A 12,749-nucleotide genomic window follows, 5' to 3' on the forward strand; every position below is an offset into this window, starting at 1 on the left:
GCAGCCGACCTCTGAACCTATCACATGGGTTTTCGTATGGAAAATCCCCAGCGTGGTATTTTCCACTTCCAACGCTACTATTATGGCGGTGAGTGGCGAAGTGACTCACGCACCTTGCGCACGGATTCTGGCGGCGTGTTGACAACGGCATGATCAGTCAACGCTTGTATTCGGGCGGCGCGTCGCGAAAAAGAAGGAAAAAAAACACCGATTAGAGCTATGCACTAATCGCACAGCCAGTTAAATATTCACCACAAATATGGTTTTTTTTTATGTACCTTATCGGGTTCATACTTTACCACATTAAAGATGACGAAAAAATAACTTGCAACAGTCGGCGCGAATGTGGTACGTTTCTTTTTCCCCCTACTTAGTAACTGTACACAGTGTGCGCTAGGGGAAGGGACCATTCGTGTGTAGCGCGGGAGGTGGCCAACACAAACACCTCTCTCTCTCTATCTCTCTCTCTCTCTCTCTCTCTCTCTCTCTCTCTCTCTCTCTCTCTCTCTCTCTCTCTCTCTCTCTCTCTCTCTCTCTCTCTCTCTCTCTCTAGGGAGAGGTATTACCGTAAAATCCCTAGCATAAGCCCACCATCTAGCAAACGCCCACCCCCCACTTTGGGCCAAAAGTTGTGCACAGGGGTAACTACCTAGCAAACGCCCACCCTGATTTTTTCAAAGAGACTATAGGCTCACTTTCACCAGGATTTGTGCAGACTGTTCTAAAAGTCATCTTTTTCCCCTTCTTTACCTTTTCGTGTTTCTTTCCTTTTTATATTTAGTCAAGTTTTGACTAAATATTTTAACATCGAGGGGGAATCGAAACGAGGGTCGTGGTGTATGTGTGTGTGTGTGTGCGTGTGTGCGTGTGTGTGTGTGTGTAGAGCGATTCAGACTAAACTACTGGACCGATCTTTATGAAATTTGACATGAGAGTTCCTGGGTATGAAATCCCCGAACGTTTTTTTCATTTTTTTGATAAATGTCTTTGATGACGTCATATCCGGCTTTTCGTGAAAGTTGAGGCGGCACTGTCACGCCCTCATTTTTCAACCAAATTGGTTGAAATTTTGGTCAAGTACTCTTCGACGAAGCCCGGGGTTCGGTATTGCATTTCAGCTTGGTGGCTTAAAAATTAATTAATGACTTTGGTCATTAAAAATCTGAAAATTGTAAAAAAAAATAAAAATTTATAAAACGATCCAAATTTACGTTTATCTTATTCGCCATCATTTGCTGATTCCAAAAACATATCAATATGTTATATTCGGATTAAAAACAAGCTCTAAAAATTAAATATATAAAAATTATTATCAAAATTTTTTTTCGAAATCAATTTAAAAACACTTTCATCTTATTCCTTGTCGGTTCCTGATTCCAAAAATATATAGATATGATATGTTTGGATTAAAAACACGCTCAGAAAGTTAAAACGAAGAGAGTTGGGTCACTCTCCTGAAAACTGGTCAGATGTGTGACTTGAGTGCCCAAAAATAAAGTTAGTCAAAATTGAAATATTTTGGTGTGTTTGGTTTGTTTAACATCTCAACTTTCCAACACAAGGTTTTGAAAAGCAAGATAAACTTTTGGAAATGTTGTAATTTAAGATAATGTGTTGAAGGTTGCCTTGTCTCGCGTGTAACACAGGACACCATTAGAGGCACATTTTTACTCTTATCATAAAAAATACAAGTGATTATCATGCAATTTCCAATGAGATACAATAGAAATTGCTTCATAGAAGTACCAGAAGTTTCAAAATATACCATACACTTACATAATGGGGGGATTACTATGAGGACGCCAGATCAACAATTTCCTCATTTACAGAAAACCTTTCCAGCAAGTGATCAGATATTGCTATCTGCAAAATTGTATGATTTAAAGAATCTCCATGAATACTTAAAACAGGAATATGGACATACTTTGAAAAATCTTGGTAATACATGCAGATATTCATCAAATGACACAGAACGTCTCGCGTGTAACCATGGACACCGCAAACAAACACAGACACCAATATCAGTTAACCATGGGTTTATTTCAGTCAAAACAAAACAACTTTTTATTGAAATGTGTGTCTGCCACGTCTGTCAAGAGTTGGGACAGGCAGCACCTCAACTACTTCTTCAAACTTCACAAAAAATATCTCCTCCACAGCAGGCCACACAAACGATGATCCTTGTTTCCTAAGTAAACGGACAACCACCCCATTCCCATCCAGTGTGTCAATCTGTGGACAAACAAATGAACCTTTCTTAAAATAGAAAAATTAAAAATAGTAACTGAAAAGGTTTACATCATGAATTAAAAATACAAGGAGCAAGTGACACCAATAAACTTGGAAATGTCTACCTCAGAAAAGCAGACAACTGAAGCTCTCCATTCATACCAACTAGGGGTAATTTGGTACTTGAAATACATGTATAAATGTAATTGATTCCATATGTAACCTGCACTTACCATGCCATGGAAAGACTTTGCTATGAATGTCTGCACAAATCAGTATGGATACAGAAAATTAAAAAAAATGACATGCATGCAAAGTCATTCCAGTATAATAAGATTAAGATTAATGAAAAACATGTTAAAACAATTATTTACAGTAGAAACGTACCGGTCTCTCTGATCTGCTCCTGGATCAGCATTGACTGGACTGGCAGAAAGGATAGGAGCATTAGCAGCATCCTGGCATCTGAAAAAAAGTATGCAACAGTTGGAGTCAGATATTTTAATTGCTACCACAGCTTTACATCGCACATTGAGGTACATAACAGTGCATGTTACAACCGTCAAGATCCCAAGATACACACATTGGAAATCAGAGTGGTTCTGTCCTGAACACATCCTCGTAACACAAAGAAACAACAAGTCGCGTAAGGCGAAATTACTACATTTAGTCAAGCTGTGGAACTCACAGAACGGTAGTGGTTTCGCTGTGCTGCATAGCACACTTTTCTGTGCCTCTCTTCGTTTGAACTTTCTGAGCGTGTTTTTAATCCAAACATATCATATCTATATGTTTTTGGAATCAGGAACCGACAAGGAATAAGATGGAATTGTTTTTAAATCGATTTCCGAAATTTAATTTTAATCATAATGTTTATATTTTTAATTTTCAGAGCTTGTTTTTAATCCGAATATAACATATTTATATGTTTTTGGATCAGAAAATGATGAAGAATAAACGTAGTTTTGGATCGTTTTATAAAAAATAAAATTTTAATTACAATTCAGATTTTTAATGACCAAAGTCATTAATCAATTTTTAAGCCTCCAAGCTGAAATGCAACACAAAGTCCGGCCTTCGTCGAAGATTGCTTTGCCAAAATTTCAATCAATTTGATTGAAAGATGAGGGTGTGACAGTGCCGCTTCAACTTTTACAAAAAGCCGGATATGACATCATCAAAGACATTTATCCAAAAAAAGAAAAAAAAACATCTGGGGATATCATGCCCAGGAACTCTCATGTAAAATTTCATAAAGATCGGTCCAGTAGTTTACTCTGAATCGCTCTACACACACACACGCACAGACACACACACACATATACACCACGACCCTCGTCTCGATTCCCCCTCTATGTTAAAAAATTTAGTCAAAACTTGACTAAATGTAAAAATGACTACACGCTGTGTAAAATCTGCTCCAGTGCAAATGAAAATGCCAGTATCTGTCATAATTTCTGCCCCGCACGCATCGCTGACACCGCATGCGGAAAGCAGCAATGGCGTCTGCTATACGAACGAGACAGCTCTGGCTATGATGAGAGATTCAAACGTTATTTCTTGAGATTCTCAACAAAACAAATGAACCTGAACCACATGATCTAATCTTCATTTAAAACAAGAAGAGCAAACGCTCGATCGAGTCACTTTCGCAGTTCTGAATATTATATGAGGCATCAGATGGACAGGAAGAAATTGCTATTCACAACACAATGAGTCACGTTCACATAAAATTTGAGCCCGGTCACTTTTATAGTTTCCGAGAAAAGCCCAACGTTAAGTTGTGTGTTGCCGAACAGAAAAGGCTAGTTATCTCCCTTGTTTTTCTGATAACGTTCGTAAAAGGCTACAGATGTAAATACTTTGATGTAAAGAATAATCCTACAAAGTTTCAATCACATCCGATGAACTTTGTCAAAGATATAAAATGTCTAATTTTTCCTTTGACGCTGACCTGTGACCTTGAAAAAGGTCAAAGGTCAACGAAACCATCGTTAAAGTGTAGAGGTCATTGGAGGTCACGACTAAACAAAATATGAGCCCGATCGCTTTGATAGTTTCCGAGAAAAGTCCAACGTTAAGGTGGTGTCTACGGACGGCCGGCCGGACGGCCGGCCGGACGGCCGGCCGGACAGACTAACACTGACCGATTACATAGAGTCACTTTTTCTCAAGTGACTCAAAAATAAAAATAAACTAACAAGAGGCGCAAAACAATCATGAAAAACGAAAACTTCTTTTCACGTTGGACTGTACCTAGATCTACTCTACCCATGAATTTGCCACTTGGTTGCGTTTTTCTGACAGAAAGGCATTTTTTTTCGAATTCAGTTTGTAGACATGACAAAATCATATTAGTGGTTTAAGTTCTACACGCAAAATAGTAAAAATAGAGCCGTCGTAAAGCTCAAACTTACCTCAAAGGTTGTGATCACATGTACCGTCTCGCACGTCTGTCGTCAACTTTGGCGCGGACACCGCAACAACAAAGTTTTCCTGCGTCTAACCGCGTGCTCGATTGTACGAAAACACGTTTGCACCGTGTAACCCCCACAGGGACTCCCTTATATTCATGCGCGAATGGGTTGAAAGATCGCAAGTTTGCCAGAAAATAGTTCTGCAATGTGCTCACACGTATCGCAAATTTTCGGACACCACTTGCAGATCTATCAGAACATCTCATTAAACTTGCTTTACAGACTCAACTTGAATCTCATTCAATCGCGATTAACGACATCGAATATTTTACTATATCAGAGTAGAATTATCCATCCCCTGAAACAGTAAGCACAAGTTATGTTTGGGCATGGCGTTGAAGCTAAAAATAGGACACCAGGCGTGACGTGCGAGACGATTGTTTCTACATGGTCAAATGCAACCAAGTTATTATCAAAAGATCGTTTGGGCACATCGGGCGGGTGAAATCAAATTCATACACAGGAATTTGCAACAATTGTAGAAAAATGTGTTATGAAATGGGTAAATTTGAGGCATGTGTATGTGCAGAGATAGCATGTCACACTTTCGAATGGAAAAAAGTGGCGATTTCAGAGCTTCTGCAGTGCAAAGCAAATCACAGAATTTACAAACGCTTTAGTTCTTGTTCACACTGTTGCTCCAATTAACACTGAAGACAACAAAATACATAAAAATAAAGGAAAGTAATTATTTTGTTGTTTATTTAAATGTTTTTGTACGCTATCCCGACTGACCAGTTTCCAGGAGAGTGACCCAGATACAGAAAAGCGTGCTATCCTTCTCAGCGCAACGAATACCCCGCTCTTCTTGTCAATTCCACGTGCACTGCCTTTGCCACGGGCGGTGGAGTGACGATGCTACGAGTATACGGTCTTGCTGCGTTGCGTTGCGTTCAGTTTCATTCTGTGAGTTCGACAGCTACTTGACTAAATATTGTATTTTCGCCTTACGCGACTTGTTTCTTATTCTTTGTCCCCTCTCCTCACTCCCACCCATCGTTCATGTTTTTTCGAGTTTCTCTTCTCTTTTTTTTCCTAAGTTTGTGGGTTTTTCTTTCTCAGAAAGATTGGGCCTTTTGAAGACAAAATCCAAGTTCAGTTAACGTTTCATTTCCAAAGACGATTGTGTAATTTCTTAGAAAGGGCTTCATTGGTGTTGACATTTCGACATTTCATCAAGTTTCTTTTTCCCGGAATTGTGTTGTTATTGTTTGTCCTTGCAAAGGTCTGGCGATTTTCTTTTTACTCATAAATTTATCAATCAATCAATCAATCAATCAATCAATGACGCTTATATCGCGCATATTCCGTGGGTACAGTTCTAGGCGCTCTGCAGTGATGCCGTGTGAGATGAAATTTTATACGGCCAGTAGATTGCAGCCATTTCGGCGCATATTTACCTTTCACGGCCTATTATTCCAAGTCACACGGGTATAGGTAGACAATTATTAACTGTGCCTAAGCAATTTTGCCAGGAAAGACCCTTTTGTCAATCGTGGGATCTTTAACGTGCACACCCAATGTAGTGTACACGGGGGGAGGGTTCGGACACCGAAGAGAGTCTGCACACAAAGTTGATTCTGAAATAAATTTCCGCCGAACCTGGGATCGAACTCACGCTGACAGCGGCTGCATACAAATCCAGCGCGCTACCAACTGAGCTATATCCCCGCCCAAATTTATATGAATGACTATGCTCGTGTTGTTTTCAGAAGAGCCAGTCCTTTTCTCTCTCTCTCTCTCTCTCTCTCTCTCTCTCTCTCTCTCTCTCTCTCTCTCTCTCTCTCTCTCTCTCTCTCTCTCTCTCTCTCTCTCTCTCTCTCTCTCTCTCTCTCTCTCTCTCTCTCTCTCTCTCTCTCTCTCTCTCTCTCTCTCTCTCTCTCTCTCTCTCATGGTTGGCCTTCTTTGCCTCAAAGTCTTGTTTTCTCTTTTTTCCTTCACTTCTACTCACACGACCTAACTTACATGCTTTCTGGGTTTGTATTCACTCAATTACACGGTTGAGCACAAAACTTACTTTGTGCAAAGGGGTCTATCCCTAGCAAACGCCCACCCCCCAATTTTGCCCTAAATCTGTGCACAGGGGGGGTGGGCTTATGCTAGGGATTTTACGGTACACACCGGTAAGACCGAACTAAGGTATCAATAAATTACTGTTGTGCAGCGGGTTAAAAGAATACCCTATACCTCGGAGATATACCTTCACTCGGTGTCAACGACGTCACGTGACATGTTATATGGTGGAAGAGAATGCTGTCGCTTATTTTCCACCCTCAGTTCGGTAAGACTGAAACGATGCTCAGTCACGGAAAGAACTATCCAAACTTGCAAGCACAGCCGCGGTTGTCCTGTAAGTTCCCGATCCATGTTAAACCCTCATCCTCAAAAGGAAAATAAGCGACAGCATTCTCTTCCACCATATAACATGTCACGTGACGTCGTTGAGACCGAGTGAAGGTATATCTCCGAGGTATAGGGTATTCTTTCAACCCGCTGCACAACAGTAATTTAACGTTACCTTAGTTCGGTCGTACCGGTGTGCAATGGGTGCTAGGGACGGGGCAGAGAGAGAGAGAAACATTGAAACATTGAAACATTGAAACATTGAACTTTATTACAGGAAAGATAGCATTAGGTCCGTAGGACCTTTCTTACAGCTAGTCCTGATCTAAGCAAAATGGTTATAATCGAATTGGGAATACACCTGAACAAACTTTTTATGATGAAACGCAGACACACGCAATAATAGTAATATAAGAATAAGATCATTTTTTACCGACATGTGATATACAGATATCACAATACGGGCAGTACAACCATGCATTATCAGAACACACACACACACATATATATACACGCACACGCACACGCACACACACACACACACACAGAAGATCAACTAACTTATAAGGCAAGCCAACATAACACGACACACTAACCAAATAAAGGATCAGGTAGCAAAGTAAAAAAACAATAAAAAAAAACAAAAAACGTTCATGACCTAATATATACCACCTTAGATTTATGAAGGAATCACCATGCCAATATAAAATGCAGTAATACTATCTTAGATACTAGAAGGAGTAATACACGAGAATGTATTCTTATCACACCAAGTTGACGCAAGACACATACATGCACATTTTCAGAAGGATAAAAGGCACACATACGTTTGAGCAACCAGGCACATGACATTAAAGTGATGTTTGAATGTATTTTTGCAGATGTGTTTTGAATGTTTTAAGGTTACTGGTCGATTTTAAGCATGTTTGTAGGGAGTTCCAGGCATAAGCTTCCGAGTATGAAAGACTAGTTTTAAATATGTCAATGCGTGGCTTCGGGCAGGCCAGATTATGCTTGAAAGTGGAATACCGAGAAGGTGTTGATTGAAACAAGTGAGTTAGATATTCGGGTGCTTGGTCATGTAGGATCTTGTGCATGAGAGTGAGAGCGTGCGTGCGTTCGTGTGAGTATATGTTAGAAAGAAAGAGATAACAAGTCGCGTAAGGCGAAAATACAACATTTAGTCAAGTAGCTGTCGAACTCACAGAATGAAACTGAACGCAATGCCATTTTACTCGTAGCATCGTCAGGCCACCGCTCATGGCAAAGGCAGTGAAATTGACAAGAAGAGCGGGGTAGTAGTTGCGCTAAGAAGGATAGCACGCTTTTCTGTACCTCTCTTTGTTTTAACTTTCTGAGCGTGTTTTTAATCCAAACATATCATATCTATATGTTTTTGGAATCAGGAACCGACAAGGAATAAGATGAAAGTGTTTTTAAATTGATTTGGACAATTTAATTTTGATAATAATTTTTGTATATTTAATTTTCAGAGCTTGTTTTTAATCCGAATATAACATATTTATATGTTTTGGGAATCAGCAAATGATGGAGAATAAGATAAACGTAAATTTGGATCGATTTATACATTTTTAATTTTTTTTACAATTTTCCGATTTTTAATGACCAAAGTCATTAATTAATTTTTAAGCCACCACGCTGAAATGCAATACCGAAGTCCGGGCTTCGTCGAAGATTACTTGACCAAAATTTCAACCAATTTGGTTGAAAAATGAGGGCGTGACAGTGCCGCCTCAACTTTCACAAAAAGCCGGATATGACGTCATCAAAGACATTTATCAAAAAAATGAAAAAAACGTTCGGGGATTTCATACCCAGGAACTCTCATGTCAAATTTCATAAAGATCGGTCCAGTAGTTTAGTCTGAATCGCTCTACACACACACACACACACACACACGCACACACGCACACACGCACACACGCACATACACCACGACCCTCGTTTCGATTCCCCCTCGATGTTAAAATATTTAGTCAAAACTTGACTAAATATAAAAACCGGTTGATTGTCCATAAATACAAACACACGGCATTAAAGTGTGTGTTTATGCGGTAAGTAAAGTTCCATAGTAAATTACTTTGTAAATTGTGTGGTAGGGGGTACATAAAGGGGGTAACTTTTAGTGAGGTTTAGTGTGTGATTGTGTGACAGGGTGTGAATGTTGTTTTGATTTCTTGTTTCTTTGTGGCGGCATTTATTTTAAATTCTTCATTAAAACAAGGTTAATTAGCATTATATTAAAATATAGCATTTTAGTCATCAAGTTTTGTGTGTGTTTGTGGTAGTTATTAGTAGTGCAAATCCACATGTATGCATAATAAGTATGAATGTACGTCTTTTGTGTATGTGGTTAGCACGCGACGAGCCACTGGGGCTGTTGTAAGAAATCCCGGCCGGGGGGCTGGTTGGGATTTTGGGGGGCCGGTTCAATTTTTGACTTACCGGTAGCAAAAAAAGTTAAGGTACACCCGGGCCCTGGGGAATCGAGACAAGGTCGTGGTGTATGTGTGTTGTGTGTGTGTGTGTGTGTGTGTGTGTGTGTGTGTGTGTGTGTGTGTGTGTGTGTGTGTGTGTGTGTGTGTGTGTGTGTGTGTGTGTGTAGAGCGATTCAGACTAAACTACAAAACCGATCTTTATGAAATTTTACATGAGAGTTCCTGGGTATGATATCCCCAGACGTTTTTTTCATTTTTTCGATAAATGTCTTTGATGACGTCATATCCGGCTTTTTTGTAAAAGTTGAGGCGGCACTGTCACACCCTCATTTTTCAATCAAATTGATTGAAATTTTGGCCAAGCAATCTTCGACAAAGGCCGGACTTTGGTATTGCATTTCAGCTTGGAGGCCTCATTAATTAATAAATGACTTTGGTCATTAAAAATCTGAAAATTGTAATTAAATTATTTTTTTTATAAAACGATCCAAAATTACGTTTATCTTATTCTTCATCATGTTCTGATTCCAAAAACATATAAATATGTTATATTCGGATTAAAAACAAGCTCTTAAATTTAAAAATATAAAAATTATGATTAAATTTGTTTTTCCGAAATCGATTTAAAAACAATTTCATCTTATTTCTTGTCGGTTCCTGATTCAAAAAACATATAGATATGATATATTTGGATTAAAAACACGCTCAGAAAGTTAAAACGAAGAGAGGTACAGAAAAACGTGCTATGCAGCACAGCGCGACCATTACCGCACTATTCTGGCTTGTCGATTTAACTGCCTTTGCCACGAGCGGTGGACTGACGAAAGTACGAGTATGCGGTCTTGGTGAAAAAATGCAGTGAGTTCCACAGCTTGACTAAATGTAGTAATTTCGCCTTACGCGACTTGTTAGTGCATAACCTTGCCGAGCAGAGCTCCTTTTGTATTGCTTTTTACCTCCTTTCCTTCGCGCGTGAAATTGACATTGGTGCTTGCACGAGACGTATGCAGTATGAAACCCGTTACGTCACTCAGGTACGCAATAGCGGACGATTACAGTCTCAAAATGGTATTTACGGTACGCACGATTAAGAAAATCTAGTGCGTCCCGGGACCCGCTCTTTTAAAGTTAAGTGCGTCCCGGGACGCGACATTTTTTTTCACACGTCAGTTACGGGCTTTCAATCCCAAAGGCTATTTCCGAGTAGCTACGAACGTAAACGGAATTTCCGATGTGTACGGATGCTTATTGATTAGAGTTGTCGTTCGTGTCTCGCTAACCCAGTACACGGTAGCGCTGGAATGAGTGCAATCCGAGCTACCAACTTTGCCGATTGCATTCAAGAGATGATCGTCACTGCTGCAGGGTCAATGTGTGAATTAATACGATAGAACGAAAAGAATTGCACTCATCACTCGTTCAATTCATGCTGAGGCTTACAAACTCCCAGCCTGCAGAACATCATACAGCAGTCTTTCTTCCCTCGCACCATTGGCGAGTGGAACGCCCTCCCACCACAGGCAGTATCATCAGCCTCGGTGGAAGCCTTCAAAAGTGACAAAACCCAGATCTAGACACCATGCACTGTAGCAGAAGACCTCTTGTACACCAGAGTTCCCATTTAATTGCCAGAAACACATTCACAGATACTTCAATATGTTGTTACTGGACTCCGAGTGCCTTTTTAGTTTCTACAACATAATATAGCACTGATGATCTAACGTGATCAAGTTCAGTTAGATCTAATTCTATGGACTAAGTTGTAACAGTTTACAGTCAGAAGCACCAGCATCAGCGTGTGCCGAGGGCCCCAAAGGGGGGGGGGGGGTATCATCACGATCACGGGAAGGGAAATTTTAGCTTTCACGATCACAGTTACCTTGCTTTTTGTTTTCACGATCACGAACACCAGTGGCAAATCACGGTCACGGTAAAAGTTGCATGTACGGAAAGCACGTGTCAAAGTAAACACAACCACACAGTAATTCGCTCCTCTGGATCTATTGTTTATCAACACAGAGTGAGAACTGTTGCACTTTTTTATTATTATTTTTTTAATTCTCTTTCATACACACATAGAAATACATATCATGATTTGTAATCAGTAACAAGAATGTTGTTTTCATTGGTTTTTTTTCTCTCTCTCTCTCTGTCTCTCTCTGTCTCTGTCTCTCTGTCTCTGTCTCTGTCTCTCTCTCTCTTTTTTCTCTCTCTCTCTACTTCTCTCCTGCGTTCGTCTGTTTGTGCGTGTGTGAGCGAGTGTAGGCCAAGAGTTAACTTACATCGCTCATGTTTAGCAGCACCTCCTCCAGACAGCGTCTCGTTGTTTCGGGCAGGACAATGGCCTCTTTTTTGATCAACGAACTTGCGTCTGAAATGATTCTAAAAGGGAGGCATGGAATTCAACTTCTTCCGGGTGAAATTGAACTATTTATCATGATGTTTGCTGACGACATAGCATTGCTTTCAGTGACACCGGTGGGACTACAAAACCAGTTAAATATATTGCATGAAGTTGCCAACAGATTAGGTTTAAAGGTAAACAAAGAAAAAACAAAAGTGTTGGTATTTCGCAACGGTGGATACTTGGGGAAAAACGAAGCCTGGACATTTGGTCACGACAACATGTACGTTACCAACTCGTATAAATATCTCGGCTTAACCTTGACCACCAAAGTTTCCATCCAACGATGCTTTGAAGACTCTATTGTACGAGCTAAGCGTGGTGTTATCGACATTTTTAGAGTTTTGTGGAATATTGGATGTTATGATCTAAACCTTTTTTTCACACTCTTTGATACACAGATTACCCCCATATTGCTATACGGTTCAGAAATGTGGGGTTGTTTTGACTGCTCTAACATTGAAAAGGTACACATGTTCGCATGCAAACGGATAATAGGTGTTTCCCCCCAAAGTCCCAACTGCATGGTATACGGAGAACTCGGTAGATTTCCCCTATCAGTCCTCGCTGCTACCAGATGCGTTAAATATTGGTTGCGGCTAAATCGCCTCCCCAACACAAGATATGTAAAAATGGCCCATGTGATGATAAGGAACATGGCAGACAGAGAGACAGACAATTAGTCCGTTAGGGTCAGGCACCTCCTATGTGAAAATGGGTTTGGACATGTGTGGACGTACGGCTATGTCGGCAACGAAAAACACTTTATCAAGGCTTTTCAACAACGCCTAAAAGACTGCTTTACCCAGAACTGGCATAGTAAGCTAGAAGACAGTG

General features: G+C 40.1%; 1 long non-coding RNA gene across 1 annotated transcript; it reads right to left on the reverse strand.

Moving 5' to 3' along the window:
* Positions 1-2,021: 2,021 nt before the first annotated feature.
* On the reverse strand, positions 2,022-5,441 carry LOC138950488 (uncharacterized). The gene is made up of 3 exons (XR_011450682.1): positions 4,647-5,441; positions 2,617-2,694; positions 2,022-2,232 (listed from the first exon to the last, which is right to left on the reverse strand). It is a non-coding gene; the product is annotated as an uncharacterized lncRNA (long non-coding RNA).
* Positions 5,442-12,749: the final 7,308 nt, after the last annotated feature.

The sequence above is a fragment of the Littorina saxatilis genome, linkage group LG16 (genome assembly GCF_037325665.1).
Source record: "Littorina saxatilis isolate snail1 linkage group LG16, US_GU_Lsax_2.0, whole genome shotgun sequence".
Taxonomy (NCBI): domain Eukaryota; kingdom Metazoa; phylum Mollusca; class Gastropoda; order Littorinimorpha; family Littorinidae; genus Littorina; species Littorina saxatilis.